A 13,131-nucleotide genomic window follows, 5' to 3' on the forward strand; every position below is an offset into this window, starting at 1 on the left:
AAAGAGCTATGCCTGCCTTTGGGACTATGTTGATGATGAAATTTTCAGGGGTTTCCATTACTGCCAAAGGACAGATGAGGAAGAATAATAGGTTTTCGTTGCTATTAATGGAAGGAATGGAAGTTAGGTACTATGGAGTCAAAATGCCAACTTCTGGAGCAGTTGGATCTTCCAAAATAGTGGCAAAGATTGTAATTATTAATAATGAATTTGTGCTACCTTGATTTGGTTTAGCTCTATTACTTGAATCACATGAATTCTGTTTCAGAGTTGATCTATCAAGTGTTACAGAGTTCCCGGGGCTGTACCGAGTAGAGAATTCCCCGTACTTCCACCTAAAAGGACCCCTACTTGTAAGTAAGAAATTAACAGATTAAGGAGAAGGCTAGGCTAGAACTCTCTCCCTGATATGCTAGGTTTCTGTTGGAAACAATCAAATGTGATCTACAACCCAGAGTGTGAAATGGTACAGTCTAGTATCTTTGTAGCACAATTTATCTGCATGGGTAGCTAGTCTCAGGGACAAAAATAGAAATTCTACCACAAAGATAACAAATTATGTTTGGCTTGAATACCTGGGCTCAGAAGGTTACTTTTTTTCTCAGCTTTTGCTTAAAGCTCCAGTTGAAAATAATTAAACCATGTGATTTCCTTTTTAATCAGGACAAGGAGTGGAATCTCTTTCTTGAAGCCTCAATTTATGGAGAGGCATTATTACTTTATATTTGTATTAATCATTTCGTATTTTTAAAATTACAGATAGAAAATTGAAACTGTGTACACCAAATGCCCTAAAACCAGGGACGACAAGTGCATTACATATTTATTATTAGCACTTAAAATTCTGGTACCTTGAAGTGAGAGTAAAAAAAAAGAAGAATATGGGAAGCTCGGGACGAGAGAAGCTTGCACAGATGGCAAGGGCTGTTAAAAGCTTCAGATAAGGCAGCCTTGGTTCTAGTCCTTCCCATGCTGCAGCAACACATAGCATAATTTTGTGGTGGGGCCTCCTGCATCAAAAATGTGCAGAGTATCGCATCCTCAGCTGGGGCCATGCCCAATTTGGGCAGCAAGGATGCTCTGCATTTTACTGCAACGTATATCAGACAACACATGGCTCTGTTCACTTTATAATAAGCCTTTTACTACCTTGGGGAGGTTCCAATCTGTTACAGGTATTACTTTGACATGATATCAGTGAGAAAGAGAGAGAAAGATTTAGGTAAGAATTTCAGAATGCAAGGGCATGTCTGCTCCTAGTTCACCATTTCTGTATGTGTTGGCGTAGATCAGGAGTTCGGGGGGGAAGCGTGAAAAACTGTAACTGAGACAAGGTAACATGTTGTTCATAGTTTTGTCTCTCTCTCTCCTCCTTGTGGACTACCTGACCTTGCTATTTCTCCCATTTACCGTGCAGGCTACCAAAGGATAACTGAAGTCAGAGCAGAGAGTTGTGCGACTTATAAAGATTAAATACACTGAATTGCCATACAGAGCTCATGCATGTTTTCCAAATATTTTGCAAGCATTCCCTAAATATCCAGATAGGCTATTGTACTCTCTGTCCCCACATTTTGAGGAGACTTGTATCTTGTTTAAGGCACGTAGGCAAGACATAAAAGTATTAAACATTCTAGTTTTAAACTCCCATCTTTTCCAATTTGGCAAGAATATAAAATGGCTCATCAGAAAATGGCTTAAATGCCTATCAGCTGTATAAAGCATGGGCGTGGAGCTTGCAGAAGGGATGTATGTATCATCTGTTTTAGATGTATTACAGAGGTGATGTCAAGGTGAAAGCAGACTTGCAGAATGGTTGGAAATCATTGATATTCTGACTCTGAGGCTGTAAATGGCTCTGTGGCAGATGGAGTCTTTGTCAAGGAAGAAAAATGGCAGCTCTGGAGCATCAGAGATGTTTTTGCTAGCAGCTCAACTCACAGGCTGTGACCTTCCAGTGTTCAGGAGTTATGCTCTTGCTTTAATAAATTGTCCTCAGCTTTTATTCCTTAAAAGTAGATAAATAGTAGTCATCATAATTCAGGACAAATTGAGCTGTTTCATTATAAAAGAAACATAAGCCTGCTTTATTACCTAAATGTTTAAAACGACAGCTTTTAAGTGTGGTTGCTTTACAGAATGAGGAGGGGGGAGCCCTAGAAATGTTTTTTCCCCTCTCACTTGGTATCCTCGTGCTTAAAATTAAAAGGCATAAAAATGAAAAGGTGACTCTGCTAGGCCCTAAAGCTAGCATTACTGCTGAATACCCACAGGACGTAAAAGAAAATAAGGTGTTTAGAAACAGAAGTACGGAATAAATACATGCCAATGACTAACAGGGATAGTTGAAATCATGGCAGTATGTGAACATCCTCAGAACCTTTTATCAAAGGACGATTAAATGGTGTGTGTTGCGCCATAATGCAGCCTTCCCTAGCCTGGTGCTCACCAGTGTTTAAAACTACAACCCCCATCAGCCCCAGCCAGCTCCAGTCAGGTATGTTGGAAGTTGTGGTCCAAAAAGTATGTAGGACATCAGATTGGAAAAGACTAACATAATGGATCATTCTAGATCAGAGCTAAATGTCCACGCGATGTAGTTTATTGATTTTGACTTAAAGGATTGGTAACTTCATGGCTTAATGGGAGCTAGAACCATGCTGTTCTGCTGATAAATGTCTGCCTGCTAAAGCCCTGTTATTGGCTTTTCAAGCAGCCTGCTGTAATGGAAGACAGGGAAAGATGCTTTTTGGGATGCTTGTTGAGGCTAGCTTGATCAAGGAGGAAAAAGGCTATTTTCCATTTTTCCATAACTGTTTGTGGAAAAACCTAGAACAGGAGAATAACAATGCAAATGTAATCCTCTAGTAGAGTAATTGTTTTATGGTAGTCGCCTTGTATGAGCCAGGATTAATTCAAGAAAGCACTGCCTTCTTCATCTGGAAAATATGAATTCAGACTATGAATACGGATAAATTTGTACATTGAGGTCTTGTGATTATTTTCAAAAGGCTCTAATTTGGTTTTTGCCAACTCAAAGATTTGCTAAAGTACTTGTACATCAGTTTTAAAATGTTTAAAGGGCTACCCTCTTCAAAACACCTTCTCTGGAATTGTCCTTTTCATTTAAATGGTTTCAGGATTGTATCCTAGAAGCTTCCAATAATGTTGAGCTCACTTCATAGCTCTCTAATTCATTTTTTTGTGATATAGAAAGTTCTGTGCTTTTAACCTCTAGCTTTGTGAAAAGGTTACTATGTTAGACAGATACATGATTAATTCCTCAAATATTTGTGTAAATCTGGGTCATATAATTTTTAAGCATTCTCTAACTAGCTAATTTAGAATCTTCTTTTCCTCAGGTAACAATCTCTTGAACTGATATGACTTTTGTATATTCCAAGGGCCATCTGCTGAGGTGGAAGTATTGACACCAATGAGAACTGCCCGTGGTCCTAAAGCATATCCCATGGTGTTCAATTGGATGGTTGACCTATATTGCAGAGTAATAAATAATTGTTAAAATTAAAATTGAAAGCATTTCACAACCTTAACCTGCCTGGGATACTTCTTACCCCCCTTGACAATTGTTAGAATTGTCATAGTTCATCACTATGGAAAGTGATTCTATGCTTTACAGGGTCAAGGTTGTTGCATTAAAATCTGCTCTATCTCAAATCCTTGAGGTTGTAGTCTGCTTTGGAAAGTGAGCCTAGTCTCAATTTAACTGTGTCTGTTCAGGGAAGAAAAATAAGCCTGGAAATTTTGTGAAAATGGTGACTCAGATTAATTTTCTATAAATTTTGGGAGCAGGTTATTGCTCACATGTTGCATTTTAGTTATTAGCATTAAGTGGGTCTGCTTTTACAATAGATTTTTGGAAGCATCATAGAACTTTACTCTTGAGAGTGACAGGTAATTTTTTTTAAAAAAAAACAGGACAGAAACAGGATTGATGTTGAAGTTCCTTGAACTCCCAAGTGTTTTGTGACTTCAGTAAGACCGTTTGGACCCAGAAGGAATGCAAGATTGACTTTTGAGTGCGCAAAGTGTGAGAAGGATGCTTTCCTTAAAGGAATTTGATGGAGGTCTTCTTTGATATGAGCTTGTACTGCAATTTGTTGGCCATTGTAAGCTGAGAAAGCTTTAAAAATCTTTGCTTGAGCAGTTTGTGCAAGCCCATTTCCAAAACACAATTTATACCTCTGGTGATCCACTTCCAGGTGGATTGAAAATCACCAGGTTCTGAGCAAAAAATGGCTGACTAAATATTCCCACAGTAAGTTTGCCTGTAATAGAAATTACAATAACTATAGATCCTTTAATCGTATTGGACAGCTACTTAGGCTTGTGCTTGTCCAGTGGAATTTATGATATTTAAATTGTGAGTTAGCCCACATGCCATATCACAGGAAGCTTTTGAAACTGCCCTTAATTTTCTAAGCTGTTTCCCATTCAGCAGGAGGGGCAAACAAGAAAACCACTGATTAAAAAAACCCCTCTAAATCCCCCTTGGGTTCATGGAGTTCTTTAAGTGCTGGCCATTATCTTCAGGCCATGTTGTGAAACCCATTTATTGGATCCTGATTTTTCTTTTATAAATTTTCTCTGTTAATTCTGTTACTTGGTTCAACTTTTGTTATTCAGGGTTAGTTTTTTAGTTCCCCAAGAATGAAACATTAATTCTCCAGTCTAACAGGGCAGTTCCATATGCAGACATTCAAGTAAAATGTTAATTTATGAAAGATCTGACATGTAACCTATTCCTAAAATTTGTTGCACCCACATATAATTGCTCCGGATGTGTGGCAGGAAGCAACTGCTGCACCCCAGGCAGAACACAATATAATGTTATGCTAATGCCAGCACAAATGTTCATGATGGATGCCAGGGTGCAAACCTTGTGGAGTCAATAGAAACATTTCCATTGATTGTACTAGATACAATGAATTATACTCTGTGAGCAAGATTTAGATGGATGATAGTTCCAAGCAAGCCCTTATTTACATTTATTATTATCTGTGGGATTTTTTTTAAATTAGGAAGGTAGTTTAAAGTGTGAATTAAGACCAGTGAAAAAAGCAGCCAACTCAAAGACATTATAATGTCCAAGTACAGTTTACCAACCAATCCTCCCTGTGAATTTCAGTGTAGTTTGTGTGTCTCCTACACAAGCTGTGTCAGTATGAATTAGGGTTCTACAGCAGCACCGCTTGATGAGTTATTCGCTTAGTTAGTAGCAATACAGCTATCTCAGAAATTATTGGTGCCATGAATTAGGATTAATTACATCAACAGAAGGATGTACTGATAATTTTCTTAGTTGTGCAGGTTAATTAAACCCAGTTTATGCACTCTAACAATATATTTCAGAAAATTGAAAACCTGCATTGTTATATATTTCAGATGAACAGCTTCTTCTTAAAGAGCTGTTCTTTCACATTCACGAAATAATGTTGTTGCTTGTCAGCAATTTCTGCAAATAATTTAAAAATAGCTTTTGGAATTCTATTTTTCAGATACATAACTCGTGTATGCCCAGAAGATGAGTATATACTATATGTGTTATAGAATTTTTAAGATTATTTTAATCACATTTAATAAGGTAGTGGGGTCTTCTTGCATAGCAGTGAATGAAAATATAATTGCATGTTATAGCTCTTCACTGTAGCCATTTGTAATTATTAGGGGACAAGAAAGGCTGAATTGAACTGGTATAGATAGATGCTCTTTTAGTTCTAAAACTTTGTTATATGGTCTTGTATATTAGTACGTGTTTGTACACCTACATAGTCTAAATGGTAAACAGTTTTGATAAGAAATACTCCCAACAGTTTTCCAGAGAAATAAACCTCCTTTGTCTCCTTAGCACCCATTGATTTTTCCTTCAAGGGTACATTAGCAATGCTGATGGAACCTGTGCAGTTAGCATCTACATTTAGCAGGGGGGACGTGTTAAAATAAAAAGCATTGCATCTATAATATTTATGCAATGTCGTACAATAGTGCTATATATTTGAAGCCGTGAAAACTGAAGGGAGGACAAAATACTGAAATAGTCGGGGGGGGGGGGTCTGAATCAGAGAAAGAACAAACGATGCAAAAAGAAAATGACACTGAGGTCTTGGTTTAATACATATGTATTCCAGGTTGATGGTTGATTTCATTAGCAAATCTCATTGTTATGCAATGTCTGTTCTGCTGCAGCAAAATGAATATTGTATTCTCACAGGCTGGTGTGTCTATTTTCTGTTGATGGATAAATGAAAGGATATATATTTACTGCTTTCACAGTCTTTTATGTATTTTCTAGGGGGGGAAAACAAAGCTTCTGAATCAGTGTTTCCCCCTCCCTTTTCTGTCCTTAAAGCTTTTAAGAGCTGTATATTAATGAATATTTTAATACACAGTACCTAGTACAAATTAACTAGCATTACAGTGGAGATAGTCTGTATGAATTCAGTTCCTTTTTCATGTACTATGGGGGAGAAATTTAGGATAAAAACCTTTTGAAAGCTGTCAGTCTGAGCAAGCAGAGCTTTATTAATCTATATAATAGCAAATATTCAGATACAATCTTTTTCATATCATCTCTGTATAAAGCTGATACAGGAATGTAATTTCCTTATATCTGGTAAAATAACAAAAAAAATAAATGGCCACATTTATAACAGACTATGAATCTGAATGCTCTTTCTGGGCTAGCAATAACATAAGCAATGAAAATACTGGAAAAATGTAAGAAGCCAGTGTTAAATTGTTTACCTTGCCATGTCTTGATTTTGTTATGGAATATAGCCAGAAATATAGGTAGCTGGAATTCAGAGATGATGTGATGTATTCCTTATAGTCTCTTAGTTCCCTGGTCAAATCCTGTTTAGAGAATTTGTGATAGCAAGTTTTGAGATATGTAGTTCAAAATTGCTTTGTTACTACTAGATTCTCCCCCATCCTGGTATTGTTCTGCTATTGTTTGGACACATCCATTGTATTCTTGTACTTACTTGTACACTTTTGACTGGCCTGCTAGTCTTTAAAACAGGTAGAGAAAGTGTGGTCCCCAGATGTTAGGGAGCTGCAAATCCCATCAGCCCTCGTGGGAGGGATGGTGGGAGTTCAACAATGTTTGGAGGGCCACATGCTCCCCATTCCTGTTCCTGATATTTTTGCTGCCACTGTGAATTTCAGCAGTACAGGGGCCACACCCGGATGCAGGGGCTGCACCAGGAAGTGGGGGGGGCACATGTTGCCCACCTCTGATTCAAATTTTATCTGTTGTGGCCACCATTTGGAAGCTGCATTAAATTCCTGTGGTGTCTGACAAAATGGGCCTGTTCAGACAATACACTAAGCCATGGTTAGGCCGCTGGTTATGTAGCCGCCATGGTTAGGAATGGTTCACATGGCATGCTAAACCATAATGTTTAGCTCAAAATGCTTAACCACCATGGCTTAGCATGTTGTCTGAACAGGGTCCATATGAACTATGTGCAGTTGCTCATCAGTGAATTCAGTACTACCATACTGTCCCAGGGATGGACTGAGGGACATATGATACAATTTACTAAAGCTAAGTGGGTCTGGTCAGTGTGGTCTGGAGATTGCTTGGAAACATCATGTACACTGCCTTGAGTTCCATGACAGAAGAAAGAAGGAGTATGAACATACTAAAGAAAACAGTGTACTAAATAATACAATGTCTGCCACTACTTGGACTGATTTAAAGTGCCTTCCACAGAGCGGCACTAATTAATAAAAGTTTTCATAGTACAAGTATTAATGGTTGGTGGTTGGCATGTTGAGGTCCACAGCTCAGCAGTTGCCCCTGGTGATTGTCCATTTCCTGGCAGGATGAGTGCTGGAGTGAATGGAGTGAGAACTCTTGTACTCCCTTTCAACATCCTGGGGTATGGGAAAGACATGCTTCACTGCAATTGGGGCCTCTTTTCTCACTCCAGAGACCCCTGCGATGTCACAGAAGCCACTGAAGTGGTCAACTCTGTCCTAGCGTGGTTGATGCTTGAAGGGAGTGGAGCAGCAATTCCCACATTCTCCATGAAGCATGAGAACATAACTTCTCCATAGCCTCCAAATGCCCTACTAGTTCCTGCTGCCCTCGCCTAACCAGCTGGCAAGCCTTTAAAGGGAAGGGGAGGTGTTTGTGTATCAAAACGGCTAGCAGGGAGGGTTGACAAGGGAGAGAGCGTGAGCAATGACTTTGGCTTGGCTTGGAAAATAAGCCGGGTTCTTTCAATAATTAAAAAGACCCTCATCTCATTTCCAAGCCAGTCTGATATGAGCTGGGGTGAGTGGGCTTCCACATCACTAATAACCATATGTGGCATACACATAACAATCTGTCATCGTCTGTCTAGACTTGGATTCCCTAAGCTGTTGTACACAAGTATCTAGTGCCAATGCAAGTATCTTTTGTTGGGCTTGCATGAACTTGGTGACATAGGAAGTCTGTGTGATTCATTGTGGGCATGTACATATTGTACCAACAACCTCCTGAGTTCGTTGCTACTGGTTCAGCATCGTAGGTTGCCCCACAATATCAGCACAAGGCTAGAAGTTGTGACATGGCTTTGGTGCAACAGCTCTGCAACAGGGGCAATGCTCCAAACCTTAGTAAATTCCTTTGATAGCACAGTCTTTCCAGGGTTGCCAAAACATGTACAGATACTGTGGCCATAGCTAGACCTAAGGTTTATCCTTGGATCGTCCAGGGGTCAAACCTGTTCACCTAGGTGACACACAGGGGATCCAGTGCTCAGGCAGGGGCGAACTCTGGATGTTCCCAGGATAAACCTTAGGTCTAGCTGTGGCCTGTGTCTTGTGCAATGGGTGTGCTGTGAATGCTTCTCAACAGATGTAGCGCAACCTCCGTAAAAACTGGGTTTTCAGGTTATTTCACCTGAAAGTGATTTACTTGTTGTTTCACCAAGTGTGGCCATTCCCTGCCTATCCATACAATACTTCCCAGGTGTATTCCCTGTATCCACCTCCTCCCATTCCTTGTTCCTTCGCTCCCTTTAGTTCATTGACACCATTTTCAAATGTTTGCTCTGTATATTTTTGCTCCTGTTTAGTGAACTGCACTCTCATTGCTTCCCCCGCCCCAAGTAGCATGATTGTATGCTCATATAACTTCCTCCACTGCCCCTTAACTTTTCAAAATGGCCCACTGACATGAATAGACAAACATAGATTTATTATGAAATCATGGATCTTATTGTCTGTTGTTTTTGCTGTGTGTCTTAGACACGGGAGCAGGAGTTTACTGAACAACACTGAAAAAAGTCCACTTCTCAGTTTTATCAGTACATTCTACTTTGATTCCCTAATCCTGTAGAAAACAGTCAACAAGCCCATGTTCTTGCGCATGGTATACACCCTGTTGCCTCTTCCCCTTCCCACGTCCCCCTAGAGAAGTTGGATATCTCAAGTAGAATGGCCGGAAAAATAAGAGTCCTCAGATTTTAATACATAATTATGCATTGTGTCATATGAATGATCATACTTTTGTATGTATCTCTACCTGGTGGGATACATTTGTTTGTTTTTTATTGTGTGGGTTGTTTGGTGTTTGGTTTATTGCTTATATGCAAACTGGTTTAAAAAAAGAATACTGAAGAGTAATATACATAGGTATATAAGGGTAAATGTACAAATTATAGAGGAATATGCAGCTGGGGTGGGTGGGCAATTTGGGGGGTGTCTGGGGGCCACTTTTACTCCTCTCTGAACCTTCCTGCAGGCCCCACGCTGCCATGCTGCTGAATCGGGTGGCGGCAAACCACTACAGAGGGATAAAACTGGCAAATGGAGCTTGTGCTCAGCCAAATTTGTCCACTTTAGCCTTCTATGGCAAATGTCCAGCTTTCTTACTGCCACCAATTTTGTTGTTGTGGGGGCAGGAGGGGCTGCATGTTCCCCAACCATGAGTTAGACTTATGTTCAAAGGAATTCCAAAGATAAGAACTCAAAAGAAAGAAGCACTGACCAAGAGACTTAAAGGTGATATAAGAACAACAACACATCTCTTGTAGCCATTCAAGAATGAATTATTAATCAGTTCCTTAGTAAAACAAACAGACAAACCCACCTCTGAACATGTATAGCACTGCTGGTGTGGATGGAGGAAGTGGGTAAAACACAGTTTTTCCAATGGAGAGCAAGTATGTGTTGTAGGGGTGGGGGGAAAGACTGACATAGCTGTACATCTGTCAGAGTCTTACTGTGCTGACCTCAATACCTACACCTACATTGTGCTGTTAGCACAGTAAGACCATGACACATCTGTATACATCAATGTCTAGTATTATGTCTGCTTCTCTGTCCGTGGCAAAGTGTTTTTACCTAATGAGAGCTTTGTGATGTTCATAACTGCATGGTGAAATTCTTTCCAAAATTATTCACCTCCTGTAAATGTTTTTATGCAAGGGACAATGATGACAAATCGTTCCTTTCTTCTTGCCAGAGCTCCACCCTTTTCCTGGAAACCACCCTCTAGCCTTTGCTTGCCTGTGGTCGATTTTACCATCTGTTGGGCTATCAAAGCACATTGGATTTGAATCCCTCACTAGTAATAAGGTTCATTCTGATTAGTTTTCACAGGCACAGGGTTAGGCTAGATGTGACCCTAATTTCATTGCTAGCAAATATATCTGGGTTTTTGTTTTGTTTTTAAAAATTAATAGTGGAGGGGGCATGTTTTTCATGGAACAACACAGAGGTTTTACACTTACCTTCCTGGCTGCAATCCAGATGAAAATCACACATCCCTGTATCTTGCAGTTAGTTTATGGGGAGGGGAAAACTCCCATTTTTCTAAGGCAAATTGCAGTGTGCTTGGGAAAGGGTTTTGTTTCATCAGGATCGCAGTTGCTGAGGGAAGGATTAAACTTGCAGTCATAATGAAAATTGCCCCTCCTGTCCTTAGTATTAAATAAACCAAAACAAGCAGACAAACAAACCCTCCACCACCCATACATATTGATAAAGACACATTTAAGTTCACATGTAAGCCCTCAGATTCAGTGATGGTTAGTGTACTTTGGAGGACCAAGGCTCTTTCTACACCTAAGGATTATCCCAGGAAAATGCAGGGATCATCCCTGTCTGCTCCTGGGATCCCTTGTGTGTCATTTGCATGCACAGGGATGATCCCAGAACTATCCCTGGAAAAAAGGCAGGTGTAGAAACGGCCGAAGTGTCATAGGGCAGAACTTTATGTTACATTCAACCCAAGGACGCCACTGAAATGGCATCACCATCTCAAGATCACCTGCTGTAACATGTGTAACATGATGCTGATATGAATCATGTACTTACTCCTACAGCGGAGTGCCATTTTTTGGTGGAAAACCTATGCCAGTCATAAAGTACAGCTCTGCCTATGCAGCATTCTAGTGGCTGGTGAGTGTGTTCAGAAGTTTAGATTATACTGAAGTTGATATTAGACTGCTGTTCTCAGTGCTGCTTAAGTATATTGCATTGAATCTAGTGTAGAATTTTAAAATTGATTAATGATTGGATGTTTACACTTTTTCCAGTTACCTAACAAAGTCTGCAGACACTTTTATCGCTATACTTTTTTAGTGCAATAATTAAGTCAATTAAGCAAACCATGAACTTCCCATTCAGACATTGGTGATACTTTTGATTGGTGCCAATCTGTCAGGTAGTTTTACCTGTTTTACCTGTGGCTGTTTGACTCTCCCTGGTCCTACGAATGATTGGTTTACCAAAACCATCTGTCACTTGGGCAGGCACCTTGTACTTTTGCTTCTTGTCTGTGGCATACTACATTGGGGTCAATTTATTTGTAAGGTGTTGTAATGCCTTGACACAGAAGATGGACAAGTTGATCTTTGGAAGCATTTCAAATCAGCGATTTTTATATTGTTTACATACAGTTTCAGTGTCATTTCAAACCAGACTTAAGGAAATTCATTTTTTATTCTGTCAGGATGTGATATATTTGATAATACTTCTTTTAGAGCATCACTTATTTTTTTTCCTGTGGAAAAATAAAAGACTAAAAACTTATAATCTTTTACATGGATCTATTTGGCATTCGTATTTGTATAATTGTTTTTCCAAGAAAGACACATATGTATGTACTCTGTTTTTAATCTTATGCCGGCTGCAGCTTCCTTGTTCTCGGAGAAGTTTGGCAATGGTTTCTTTTTAGTTTTAATGCTCGTGAACATTTAAGCTTTATTTAATTTCAGGAACTTGATTTCCTAATTGTAGCAAAAGGAAGAATATAATCCAGGAAAAAAACCCATTTCCAGTGACATGTTTATTAAAGGGGAAAAGACGCCTTTTGTTTATAGAGTGATTTTTGGTTTTAATTGTTTCAGATAGGGTGTTGCCACAGTTCAGTAGTACAATTTCTACCTTATATTTTGCAAGTCACATACTTCACCTGGGTTGGTTTTGGTCACATGAGCAAGGATGTTTACTGGTGATCTAAGTGCTCCACCTGCCTTTCAGTTTGTTTACCAGGAAATCAAGATGTGTAAACTGCAGGAAGTACTATTTGACCCTCTCCGGCAGTATCTCATTACAATAATTGCTAATCTCTGAATAAGACAGCCATGTTTTGTGAGTAACATAGGGAGAGAGAGGTTGTGTTAGAGAGATTTTTAGGTGTTTCCACAAATAGAGCGCTCTAAATGCTTGCTTCGGATTATGCTTCCTTGATAGCTTTTGATAATAGACATCTGCTGACCTCTGGGGTCAGTAAAGCTGGGATACAATAGTATGTGTTCTTTCATTCCTCTTAACTGAAAAAAAGAAATATCACGGCTTGTTGTTTTGGAGAGCTGTCACTGTTCTGTATCGAAAGGATAATGGCTACTTCCTGATTAAACCACTATCCACAGTAAGCTGTTCATATTACATCTCTGTTCGTCTGTGAAGGGAAGAATGCTCAGTGTTTTTCTTTTTTAAAAAAAAAAACTAGGGAATTGTGCGTTTAAAATGTTTATGGAATGTGGATTAAAAGCTTTCATTTTACAGAAGCTTTTCCCTGTTTGTTTTGTTTTCCTCTTCTTAAAGTCAGGGACTTGTTTAGCCTCTTCAGTACTTAACAGCTGGATTTTTTTAAAAAAAAATGTA

At 39.2% G+C, this 13,131-nt stretch overlaps 1 protein-coding gene across 12 annotated transcripts in view; it reads left to right on the plus strand.

The window, feature by feature from the left end:
- The window catches only part of BAZ2B (bromodomain adjacent to zinc finger domain 2B), a 204,921-nt gene that overhangs the window by 74,132 nt on the left and 117,658 nt on the right, over positions 1 to 13,131 (plus strand). The window contains exon 1 of one of the 12 annotated variants that reach the window (XM_063116507.1): positions 12,464 to 12,895. The exons of the other annotated variants lie outside the window; for them this stretch is intronic. The gene's annotated coding sequence lies outside the window, so the exon portion shown is untranslated. Of the gene's footprint in view, positions 1 to 12,463; positions 12,896 to 13,131 lie in introns of those variants that run through there. 12 annotated transcript variants of the gene reach the window in all.

This window comes from Elgaria multicarinata, chromosome 2, assembly GCF_023053635.1.
Source record: "Elgaria multicarinata webbii isolate HBS135686 ecotype San Diego chromosome 2, rElgMul1.1.pri, whole genome shotgun sequence".
In the NCBI taxonomy this organism is placed as follows: Eukaryota; Metazoa; Chordata; class Lepidosauria; order Squamata; family Anguidae; genus Elgaria; species Elgaria multicarinata.